The 13,222-nt window shown below is 47.0% G+C and overlaps 1 protein-coding gene across 1 annotated transcript in view; it reads right to left on the bottom strand.

Moving 5' to 3' along the window:
• LOC128699681 (apolipoprotein D-like) overlaps nucleotides 1–8,620 on the bottom strand; it is a 42,442-nt gene extending 33,822 nt beyond the window's left edge. Inside the window, exon 1 of the mRNA XM_070099447.1 lies at nucleotides 8,330–8,620. The gene's annotated coding sequence lies outside the window, so the exon portion shown is untranslated. The remainder of the gene's footprint in view (nucleotides 1–8,329) is intronic.
• Between the last annotated feature and the right edge of the window lie 4,602 nt (nucleotides 8,621–13,222).

The raw sequence follows: 13,222 nt of genomic DNA, 5'->3' as shown, positions 1-13,222 counted from the left end.
GGCAACTACCTGAGGTATGGAAGACGGCAAATGTAGTTCCCATTTTCAAAAAAGGAGACAGAAAAGAGGCACTAAACTATAGACCTGTGTCATTGACGTGTATAGTATGCAAAATTATGGAGAAGATTATCAGGAGGAGAGTGGTGGAGCACCTGGAACGGAACAGGAGTATAAATGCCAACCAGCACGGATTCACGGAAGGCAAATCCTGTGTCACAAACCTTCTGGAGTTTTATGATAAAATAACAGAAGTAAGACAAGAGAGAGAGGGGTGGGTTGATTGCATCTTCTTGGACTGCAAGAAGGCCTTTGACACAGTTCCTCACAAGAGATTAGTGCAGAAGCTAGAGCATCAGGCGCATATAACAGGAAGGGCACTGCAATGGATCAGAGAATACCTGACAGGGAGGCAACAACGAGTCATGGTACGTAATGATGTATCACAGTGGGCACCTGTGACGAGCGGGGTCCCACAGGGGTCGGTCCTAGGACCAGTGCTATTTTTGGTATATGTGAACGACATGACGGAAGGGTTAGACTCAGAAGTGTCCCTGTTTGCAGATGATGTGAAGTTAATGAGGAGAATTAAATCTGATGAGGACCAGGCAGGACTTCAAAGAGACCTGGACAGACTGGACACCTGGTCCAGCAAATGGCTTCTCGAATTTAATCCTGCCAAATGCAAAGTCATGAAGATAGGGGAAGGGCACAGAAGACCACAGACAAGGCTAGGTTGCCAAAGACTGCAAACCTCACTCAAGGAGAAAGATCTTGGGGTGAGTATAACACCGAGCATGTCTCCGGAAGCACACATCAATCAGATAACTGCTACAGCATATGGGCGCCTGGCAAACCTGAGAACAGCATTTCGATACCTTAGTAAGGAATCATTCAAGACACTGTACACCGTGTATGTCAGGCCCATACTGGAGTATGCAGCACCTGTTTGGAACCCGCACTTGATAAAGCACGTCAAGAAACTAGAGAAAGTACAAAGGTTTGCAACAAGGTTAGTTCCAGAGCTAAGGGGAATGTCCTATGAAGAAAGATTAAGGGAAATCGGCCTGACGACACTGGAGGACAGGAGGGTCAGGGGAGACATGATAACGACATATAAAATACTGCGTGGAATAGACAAGGTGGACAAGGACAGGATGTTCCAGGGAGGGGACACAGAAACAAGAGGCCACAATTGGAAGTTGAAGACACAAATGAGTCATATAGATAGTAGGAAGTATTTCTTCAGTCATAGAGTTGTAAGGCAGTGGAATAGCCTAGAAAATGACGTAGTGGAGGCAGGAACCATACACAGTTTTAAGACGAGGTTTGATAAAGCTCATGGAGCGGGGAGAGAGAGGGCCTAGTAGCAACCGGTGAAGAGGCGGGGCCAGGAGCTAGGACTCGACCCATGCAACCACAAATAGGTGAGTACAAATAGGTGAGTACACACACACACACACACACACACAAAAAGGCCTTCGACACAGTTCCTCACAAGAGGTTACTGAAAAAGCTAGAAGATCAGGCACACATAACAGGAAAGGCACTGCAATGGATCAGAGAATACCTGACAGGGAGGCAACAACGAGTCATGGTACGTGACGAGGTGTCAGAGTGGGCGCTTGTGACAAGCGGGGTTCCACAGGGGTCAGTCCTAGGACCTGTGCTGTTCTTGGTATATGTGAACGACATAACGGAAGGGATAGACTCAGAAGTGTCCTTGTTTGCAGATGATGTGAAGTTAATGAGAAGAATCAAATCGGATGAGGATCAGGCAGGACTACAAAGAGACCTGGACAGGCTGCAAGCCTGGTCCAGCAACTGGCTCCTTGAGTTTAACCCTGCCAAATGCAAAGTCATGAAGATTGGGGAAGGGCAAAGAAGACCGCAGACACAATATAGTTTAGATGGCCAAAGACTGCAAACCTCACTCAAGGAAAAAGATCTGGGGGTGAGTATAACACCGAGCATATCTCCTGAGGCGCACATAAATCAGATAACTGCTGCAGCATACGGGCGCCTGGCAAACCTACGGATAGCGTTCCGATACCTCAGTAAGGAGTCGTTCAAGACCCTGTATACCATTTACGTCAGGCCCATACTGGAGTATGCAGCACCAGTTTGGAATCCACACCTAGTCAAGCACGTCAAGAAATTAGAGAAAGTGCAAAGGTTTGCAACAAGACTAGTCCCAGAGCTACGGGGATTGTCCTACGAAGAAAGGTTGAGGGAAATCGGCCTGACGACACTGGAGGACAGGAGGGTCAGGGGAGACATGATAACGACATATAAAATACTGCGCGGAATAGACAAGGTGGACAAAGACAGGATGTTCCAGAGATGGGACACAGACACAAGAGGTCACAATTGGAAGTTGAAGACTCAGATGAATCGAAGGGATGTTAGGAAGTATTTCTTCAGTCATAGAGTAGTCAAGTCGTGGAATAGTCTAGAAAGTGAAGTAGTGGAGGCGGGAACCATACATAGTTTTAAGGCGAGGTATGATATAGCTCATGTAGCAGGGAGAGAGAGGACCTAGTAGCAATCAGTGAAGAGGCGGGGCCAGGAGCTATGACTCGACCCCTGCAACCACAAATAGGTGAGTACACAGACAGAAACAAAACTCACAAGAATAACAGATTCAATCTTTCCATCCGGATATCAAATCCTCAGGAAAGACAGAGGGAGGAGAAGGGGAGGAGTTGCACTGCTCATTAAAAACCAGTGGGGTTTTGAGAAAATGGAAGGAATGGATGGCACGGGCGAAAGGGACTACTTAGTAGGAACAATCCAGTCTGGGGGACATAAGGTGATAATTGCAGTAATGTACAACCCACCACAGAACTGCAGGAGGCCAAGAGAAGAATATGATGAGAGCAACAGAGCAATGATCGACACACTAGCCGAGGTGGCCAGGAGAGCACACATGGGGGGAGCAAAGTTACTAGTTATGGGTGATTTCAATCACAAGGAGATTGACTGGGAAAATCTGGAGCCCCATGGGGGTCCCGAAACATGGAGAGCCAAGATGATGGATGTGGTACTGGAAAACCTCATGCATCAACATGTTAGAGACACTACCAGAGAGAGAGGAGAGGATGAACCAGCAAGACTGGACCTTGTATTCACCATGAGTAGTTCGGACATCGAGGGTATCATGTATGAAAGGCCCCTGGGAGCTAGTGATCATGTGGTTCTGTGCTTCGACTACATAGTTGAGCTCCAAGTGGAGAGAGTAGCAGGAATAGGGTGGGAAAAACCAAACTACAAAAGGGGGAACTACTCAGGCATGAGGAACTTCCTTCAAGACATTCAGTGGGAGAGGGAACTGACAGGAAAACCAGTACAAGATATGATGGACTATGTGGCAACAAAATGCAAGGAGGCAGAGGAGAGGTTTGTTCCCAAGGGAAATATAAATAATGGGAAGAACAGAACGAGTCCTTGGTTCACCCAAATGTGTAGGGAGGTAAAAACTAGGTGTACTAGAGAATGGAAAAGGTACAGAAGACAGAGAACTCAGGAAAATAAAGAAATCAGCCGAAGAGCCAGAAACGAATATGCACAGATAAGAAGGGAGGCTCGGAGACAATATGAAAATGACATAGCATCAAAAGTAAAGACTGACCCGAAGCTGTTTTACAGCCACATCAGGAGGAAAACAACAGTCAAGGACAAGGTAATCAGACTGAGGAAGGGTGATGGGGAATTCACAAGAAACGACCAAGAGGTATGTCAGGAGCTCAACACAAGATTTAAAGAGGTATTTACAGTGGAAATCAGTAGGACTCCAGGAAATCAGAACAGGGGGGCACACCAGCAAGTGCTGGATGAGGTACATATAACCAAGGAGGAGGTGAAGAAGCTGCTATGCGAACTTGACACCTCAAAGGCGGTGGGACCAGACAACATCTCTCCATGGGTCCTTAAAGAGGGAGCAGAGATATTGTGTGAGCCATTAACAAAGATCTTCAACACATCATTTGAAACTGGGCAACTCCCTGAGGTATGGAAAATGGCAAATGTAGTCCCAATTTTTAAAAAGGGAGACAGACATGAGGCACTAAACTACAGACCTGTATCACTAACATGTATAGTATGCAAGGTCATGGAGAAGATCATCAGGAGAAGAGTGGTGGAGCACCTGGAAAGAAACAAGTGTATAATTGAAAACCAGCACGGTTTCAGGGAAGGAAAATCCTGTGTCACAAACCTACTAGAGTTTTATGACAAAGTGACAGAAGTAAGACAAGAGAGAGAGGGGTGGATCGACTGCATATTTTTGGACTGCAAGAAGGCCTTCGACACAGTTCCTCACAAGAGGTTACTGCAAAAGCTAGAGGATCAGGCACACATAACAGGAAAGGCACTGCAATGGATCAGAGAATACCTGACAGGGAGGCAACAACGAGTCATGGTACGCGACGAGGTGTCAGAGTGGGCGCCTGTGACAAGCGGGGTTCCACAGGGGTCAGTCCTAGGACCTGTGCTGTTATTGGTATATGTGAACGAAATAACGGAAGGGATGGACCCAGAAGTGTCCTTGTTTGCAGATGATGCGAAGTTAATGAGAAGAATCAAATCGGATGAGGATCAGGCAGGACTACAAAGAGACCTGGACAGGCTACAAGCCTGGTCCAGCAACTGGCTCCTTGAATTTAACCCTGCCAAATGCAAAGTCATGAAGATTGGGGAAGGCCAAAGAAGACCGCAGACACAATATAGTTTAGATGGCCAAAGACTGCAAACCTCACTCAAGGAAAAAGATCTGGGGTGAGTATAACACCGAGCATATCTCCTGAGGCGCACATCAATCAGATAACTGCTGCAGCATACGGGCGCCTGGTAAACCTACGGATAGCGTTCCGATACCTCAGTAAGGATTCGTTTAAGACTCTGTATACCATTTACGTCAGGCCCATACTGGAGTATGCAGCACCAGTTTGGAATCCACACCTAGTCATGCACATCAAGAAATTAGAGAAAGTGCAAAGGTTTGCAACAAGACTAGTCCCAGAGCTACGGGGATTGTCCTACGAAGAAAGGTTGAGGGAAATCGGCCTGACGACACTGGAGGACAGGAGGGTCAGGGGAGACATGATAACGACATATAAAATACTGCACGGAATAGACAAGGTGGACAAAGACGGGATGTTCCAGAGAAGGGACACAGACACAAGTGGTCACAATTGGAGGTTGAAGACTCAGATGAATCAAAGGGATGTTAGGAAGTATTTCTTCAGTCATAGAGTAGTCAGGCCGTGGAATAGCCTAGAAAGAGAAGTAGTGGAGGCGGGAACCATACATAGTTTTAAGGCGAGGTATGATAAAGCTCATGGAGCAGGGAGAGAGAGGACCTAGTAGCAATCAGTGAAGAGGCGGGGCCAGGAGCTATGACTCGACCCCTGCAACCACAAATAGGTGAGTACAAATATGTGAGTACACACACACACATACACACACACACACACACACACACACACACACACACACACACACACACACACACACACACACACACATACACATATTTTTGGTATATGTGAACGACATGATGGAAGGGTTAGACTCAGAAGTGTCCCTGTTTGCAGATGATGTGAAGTTAATGAGGAGAATTAAATCTGATGAGGACCAGACAGGACTTCAAAGAGACCTGGACAGACTGGACACCTGGTCCAGCAACTGGCTTCTCGAATTTAATCCTGCCAAATGCAAAGTCATGAAGATAGGGGAAGGGCACAGAAGACCACAGACAGAGTATAGGCTAGGTGGCCAAAGACTGCAAACCTCACTCAAGGAGAAAGATCTTGGGGTGAGTATAACACCGAGCATGTCTCCGGAAGCACACATCAATCAGATAACTGCTGCAGCATATGGGCGCCTGGCAAACCTGAGAACAGCATTTCGATACCTTAGTAAGGAATCATTCAAGACACTGTACACCGTGTATGTCAGGCCCATACTGGAGTATGCAGCACCTGTTTGGAACCCGCACTTGATAAAGCACGTCAAGAAACTAGAGAAAGTACAAAGGTTTGCAACAAGGTTAGTTCCAGAGCTAAGGGGAATGTCCTATGAAGAAAGATTAAGGGAAATCGGCCTGACGACACTGGAGGACAGGAGGGTCAGGGGAGACATGATAACGACATATAAAATACTGCGTGGAATAGACAAGGTGGACAAGGACAGGATGTTCCAGGGAGGGGACACAGAAACAAGAGGCCACAATTGGAAGTTGAAGACACAAATGAGTCAGATAGATAGTAGGAAGTATTTCTTCAGTCATAAAGTTGTAAGGCAGTGGAATAGACTAGAAAATGACGTAGTGGAGGCAGGAACCATACACAGTTTTAAGACGAGGTTTGATAAAGTTCATGGAGCGGGGAGAGAGAGGGTCTAGTAGCAACCGGTGAAGAGGCGGGGCCAGGAGCTAGGACTCGACCCCTGCAACCACAAATAGGTGAGTACAAATAGGTGAGTACACACACACACACATACACTGCAAGAAGGCGTTTGACACAGTTCCACACAAGAGATTGGTGCAAAAACTGGAGGACCAAGCAGGGATAACAGGGAAGGCACTGCAATGGATCAGGGAATACTTGTCAGGAAGACAGCAGCGAGTAATGGTACGTGGCGAGGTGTCAGAGTGGGCACCTGTGACCAGCGGGGTCCCACAGGGGTCAGTCCTAGGACCAGTGCTGTTTCTGGTATTTGTGAACGACATGACGGAAGGAATAGACTCTGAGGTGTCCCTGTTTGCAGATGACGTGAAGTTGATGAGAAGAATTCACTCGATCGAAGACCAGGCAGAACTACAAAGGGATCTGGACAGGCTGCAGACCTGGTCCAGCAATTGGCTCCTGGAGTTCAATCCCACCAAGTGCAAAGTCATGAAGATTGGGGAAGGGCAAAGAAGACCGCAGACGGAGTACAGTCTAGGGGGCCAGAGACTACAAACCTCACTCAAGGAAAAAGATCTTGGGGTGGGTATAACACCAGGCACATCTCCTGAAGCACACATCAACCAAATAACTGCTGCAGCATATGGGCGCCTAGCAAACCTCAGAACAGCATTCCGACATCTTAATAAGGAATCATTCAGGACCCTGTACACCGTGTACGTTAGGCCCATATTGGAGTATGCGGCACCAGTTTGGAACCCACACCTAGCCAAGCACGTAAAGAAACTAGAGAAAGTGCAAAGGTTTGCAACAAGACTAGTCCCAGAGCTAAGAGGTATGTCCTACGAGCAGAGGTTAGGGGAAATCAACCTGACGACACTGGAGGACAGGAGAGATAGGGGGGACATGATAACGACATACAAAATACTGAGAGGAATTGACAAGGTGGACAAAGACAGGATGTTCCAGAGATTGGACACAGTAACAAGGGGACACAGTTGGAAGCTGAAGACACAGATATATCACAGGGATGTTAGGAAGTATTTCTTCAGCCACAGAGTAGTCAGTAAGTGGAATAGTTTGGGAAGTGATGTAGTGGAGGCAGGATCCATACATAGCTTTAAGCAGAGGTAGGATAAAGCTCACGGCTCAGGGAGAGTGACCTAGTAGCGATCAGTGAAGAGGCGGGGCCAGGAGCTCGGACTCGACCCCCGCAACCTCAACTAGGTGAGTACAACTAGGTGAGTACACACACATACACACACATATACACACACAGTCAGTCAGCAGACGTGGGTCACAAGGCTCCGAGAACTTTAGTGGTTTTTAAGTCGTGCAGTAACTGCTAGCAGTAATCAGTGGTAGTGACAACGTCAGTGAACAATCCTACGAGTGATAACCAGAGTTATTAGTTAAAAAAAGTCGAGAGGAAGCCTGAAATCTTTAATATTTCAAAGTGTCAAACCGTTAGTGGCTAGTAGGCTTCTGTTGCTACACAGATTCAAATATACAAAGATTCAAGTGAGTGTGGAAGCGGGTGTTCAAGAATTTCGAGAGATTGGATAACAAGTGAAATGTGGGGCACCATACAGTGAGAGTGAAAAAGTTAATAAGCAAAAGTAGAAAGGAAAAATATAATATATAACAAGGGAAGGTGGCAGTAGGCCTGCTGAAACAGTGATGTCACAACAGTTGTGTGACATTATACATATAAAGTGTAACACCGAATGTGAAGTGTATTCCAATATAAGTGAAGTGTATTCTATCATAAGTGACATTGATGGACGCGGGATGCATGAGCATATACGGTTATAAAGATCACGGGTGAAGAATTTTCAAAATAGTGATAGAAGGCGTGTGTACGACTACGTCATCAGCATCTGGCAACTTGTCATCGCATCACTGCCAGTTTAAGTATCACTCACCTGTTGGGGTTGTTTTGGGGGTTCTGAATCCTGGTCTTGCGTCACTGTTAGATACTGGTCACTCACTCCTGCAAGTTATTACCAGAATTAGAGCAGAAATAGCATAGATAAGGTGAAGATAGTGTTGACTAGCGAGGAGCAGCCTAGCGAGGGGAAGCCTAGTGAGGGTGACGTCAGACACTCCTAGAAGCTGAGACAAGCTAAATTTTACAACCTAATTACTTTCTGTGTTTTATAAGTAGAAGTGATAAGTGCTAGAATCACTGTTGGTAGTTTTAGAAATACAGGTATTACTACTGATATTTATTAGCAGTATGAATACTTAGAAGTGGGGGCACACATACACACGAGCGTGCGCACACACACATAAACACACACACACACACACACACACACACACACACACACACACACACATACAGACACACACACACCCATATACAGGATTTCACACCTTCCTGTGAAGTGACCCTCTAACCCTTCCTTCCCCCCCGCCTCCCTCTCCCCTCCTCTCTCTCCTTCTCTCTCTCTCTCTCTCTCTCTCTCTCTCTCTCTCTCTCTCTCTCTCTCTCTCTCTCTCTCTCTCTCTCCCCTTTCTCTCATCCTCTCTTCCTCTCCATCTTCCTCTCTCTCTTCCTCTCTCTCTTCCTCTCACTCTTTCTCTCTTTCTCTCTCTTCCTCTCTCTCCCTCTCCCTCCCTCTCCCTCTCTCTCTCTCCCTCTCTCTCTTCCTCTCTTTCTCTCTCTCTTCCTCTTCTCTCTCTCTCCCTCTCTTCCCTTGTCACTCCCCCCTCTCTCATACCTTTTCCCTCTCTCTCTCAATTTCTCCCCTTTTTCCCCTCCTTCTACCCTCCCCTTCTCTCTCTTTCTCCCTCTCTCTCACTTTCTCCCCCTTTTTCTTTTTCACTTTCTCTTTTACTAAAAAAAAAAAAAAATGGTTGGGACTCGCAGGAATCAGGGATCAGATGACAATGGTACTGGTAGGGAGGAATGGATGGAGGAACAGTGGAAAAGGATAGAGCAAGAATGGGAGAGAAAATTAGGAGAACTTTCTGAAAAAATGGAGAAAGAGCTCTCTGTGAAATGGGAAAAGAGATTGGAGAAGGAGACGAAGAATTGGGAGGCACAAGTCGAAACTGCAGTAGCCAGGGTAAAGGTCCTAGAATTTGAGGAAAACAGGCTGAAGCAAGTCTCAGGGGTAGTGACCAGAGAAGACACACCATACGAAGCTGAGAGGCTGAACAGGAAGGAAGGAGATATGAAATATGCTAAGGTCCTATCAGCCTGCAAAGAAGGGCCAGGGAGTGGAAGGGAAGAGCAGATGGGTGCAGATGGAGAGGGAGATAGGTCGAATGCTGAGGCACAACCATGCTACCAAGAGCCACTGGAAAAATCAAGGGAGAAAATGACCACATACAGACAGGAACCAAAGTCACAGAGGGAGAGGCAATGGGAGGAGGAAAGGGCAAAATCAGTGTTTATCCATTGGCTTCGGGAGAGAGAGGAAAGGACACACACTGAAAGACGGCAGGAAGAAAGAAAGGAGATTGAGAAAATCATCACGGAAATAGGGGGGGAAGACATGGACGAGATTGTAAATTTTCAGAGAATAGGGGGGTACTTGAAGGGGAGAAACCGACCGATCAAGTTGATTCTCAGGACAGAAACAGTGCAGAACAGGATCCTCCAAGAAAAACCACGGTTGAGAAGCTCGGAAGAGTACAAGAAGGTGTTCCTAGAGAGAGACAGAACACAAAAAAAGAGACAGCAGCTGAAGGAGAGGACAAAAAAGCGAAAGGAGCTAGGAAAGGAGACAAGGATGGAACCAGCAGAGGTCAGTCAGAGCAGAACAGAGCAGTAAGAGCAAGCACACACACAACTATCCTCAGAACCCCACAACCTACCACACCATCTCAACACACAATACAATCCATACCCACAGCTTCCACCCAACCCCCAACCATAGAATCCCACAGTATGCTACCAGGTCTCCCACCCCCACAGGCCCACCAAACCACAGTGTTGGAAAGGAAACTGAAGGTATGGAACACAAACGCTGATGGAATAACAAACAAGTGGGAGGAGTGGCACGAAAGAGTCAAAGAGGCATCACCAGACATCATAGCAATCACAGAAACAAAGCTTACAGGTATGATAACAGATGCCATCTTCCCAACGGGATACCAGATCCTGAGGAAAGACAGAAGGAACAGGGGGGGGGAGGAATGGCATTGCTGATCAAACACCGATGGAATTTTGATGAGCTGGAGAGAGGAGACAGCGGAGAAGAAAGTGATTGCATGGCGGAAACGCTTCACTCTGGAGGTCCCAAGGTGATAATTGCAGTAATGTATAACCCACCACAGAACAGCAGGAGGCCAAGGCAAGAGTATGACGAGAGCAATAGAGCGATGGTTGACACACTGGCTGCAGTGGCCAGAAGAGCTCATACATGCAGGGCAAAGCTCCTGATCATGGGCGACTTTAACCACAAGGAGATCGAATGGGAGAACTTGGAGCCACATGGGGGCCAAGATACATGGAGGGCTAAGATGATGGAGGTGGTACTGGAAAACTTCATGTACCAACACGTAAGGGACACTACAAGAGAGAGAGGAGAGGATGAACCAGCAAGACTGGACTTAGTATTCACCTTGAGTAGTGCAGATATTGAGGACATCACATATGAAAGACCCCTTGGGGCCAGCGATCATGTGGTTTTGAGCTTCGAATACACAGTAGAGCTACAAATGGAGGGGGAAGCAGGAAGGCCAGGACGAATGAAACCAAACTACAGGAAAGGGGACTACACAGGAATGAGGAACTTCCTGAATGAGGTTCAGTGGGATAGAGAACTGGCATGGAAACCAGTTAATGAGATGATGGAATATGTAGTCACAATGTGCAAGGAGGCTGAGGAGAGGTTTGTACCCAAGGGTAACAGGAATAATGAAAAAGCCAGGATGAGCCCATGGTTCACTCAAAGATGCAAGGAGGCAAAAACCAAGTGTGCTAGGGAATGGAAGAAATATAGAAGGCAAAGGACCCAGGAGAATAAGGAGAGCAGTCGTAGAGCCAGAAACGAATATGCACAGATAAGAAGGGAGGCCCAACGTCAATATGAAAACGACATAGCAGCGAAAGCCAAATCTGACCCGAAACTGTTATACAGCCACATCAGGAAGAAAACAACCGTCAAGGACCAGGTAATCAGGCTAAGGAAGGAAGGAGGAGAGACAACAAGAAATGACAGTGAAGTATGTGAGGAACTCAAGAAGAGATTCAAAGAAATGTTCACAGAGGAGGCAGAAGGGGCTCCAGAAAGACGGAGAGGTGGGGTACACCACCGTGTGCTGGACACAGTACACACAACCGAGGAAGAAGTGAAGAGGCTTCTGAGTGAGCTAGATACCTCAAAGGCAATGGGGCCAGATAACATCTCTCCATGGGTCCTGAGAGAGGGAGCAGAGGCGCTATGTGTACCCCTAACAACAATATTCAATACATCTATCGAAACAGGGAGATTGCCTGAGGCATGGAAGACAGCAAATGTGGTACCAATCTTTAAAAAAGGAGACAGACATGAAGCATTAAACTACAGACCAGTGTCACTGACATGTATAGCATGCAAAATCATGGAAAAGATTGTCAGGAGAAGAGTGGTGGAACATCTAGAAAGGAATGATCTCATCACCAGCAGACAACATGGTTTCAGAGACGGGAAATCCTGTGTCACAAACCTACTGGAGTTCTATGACATGGTGACAGCAGTAAGACAAGAGAGAGAGGGGTGGGTGGATTGCATTTTCTTAGACTGCAAGAAGGCGTTTGACACAGTACCACACAAGAGATTAGTGCAAAAACTGGAGGACCAAGCAGGAATAACAGGGAAGGCACTGCAATGGATCAGGGAATACTTGTCAGAAAGACAGCAGCGAGTAATGGTACGAGGCGAGGTGTCAGAGTGGGCACCTGTGACCAGCGGGGTCCCACAGGGGTCAGTCCTAGGACCAGTGCTGTTTCTGGTATTTGTGAACGACATGACGGAAGGAATAGACTCTGAGGTGTCCCTGTTTGCAGATGACGTGAAGTTGATTAGAAGAGTTCATTCGATCGAAGACCAGGCAGAACTACAAAGGGATCTGGACAGGCTGCAGACCTGGTCCAGCAACTGGCTCCTGGAGATCAATCCCACCAAGTGCAAAGTCATGAGGATTGGGGAAGGGCAAAGAAGACCGCAGATGGAGTACATTCTAGGGGGTCAGAGACTACAAATATCACTCAAGGAAAAAGATCTTGGGGTGAGTATAACACCAGGCACATCTCCTGAAGCGCACATCAACCAAATAACTGCTGCAGCATATGGGCGCCTAGCAAACCTCAGAACAGCATTCCGACATCTTAATAAGGAATCGTTCAGGACCCTGTACACCGTGTACGTTAGGCCCATATTGGAGTATGCGGCACCAGTTTGGAACCCACACCTAGCCAAGCATGTAAAGAAACTAGAGAAAGTGCAAAGGTTTGCAACAAGACTAGTCCCAGAGCTAAGAGGTATGTCCTACGAGGAGAGGTTAAGGGAAATCAACCTGACGACACTGGAGGACAGGAGAGATAGGGGGGACATGATAACGACTTACAAAATACTGAGAGGAATTGACAAGGTGGACAAAGACAGGATGTTCCAGAGACTGGACACAGTAACAAGGGGACACAGTTGGAAGCTGAAGACACAGATGAATCAAAGGGATGTTAGGAAGTATTTCTTCAGCCACAGAGTAGTCAGGAAGTGGAATAGTTTGGGAAGCGATGTAGTGGAGGCAGGATCCATACATAGCTTTAAGCAGAGGTACGATAAAGCTCATGGTTCAGGGAGAGTGACCTAGTAGCGACC

The sequence above is a fragment of the Cherax quadricarinatus genome, chromosome 67 (assembly GCF_038502225.1).
Source record: "Cherax quadricarinatus isolate ZL_2023a chromosome 67, ASM3850222v1, whole genome shotgun sequence".
Taxonomy (NCBI): domain Eukaryota; kingdom Metazoa; phylum Arthropoda; class Malacostraca; order Decapoda; family Parastacidae; genus Cherax; species Cherax quadricarinatus.
Note: the sequence above shows the minus strand (reverse complement) of the source record. Positions and strands in the feature narration are given on the sequence as shown.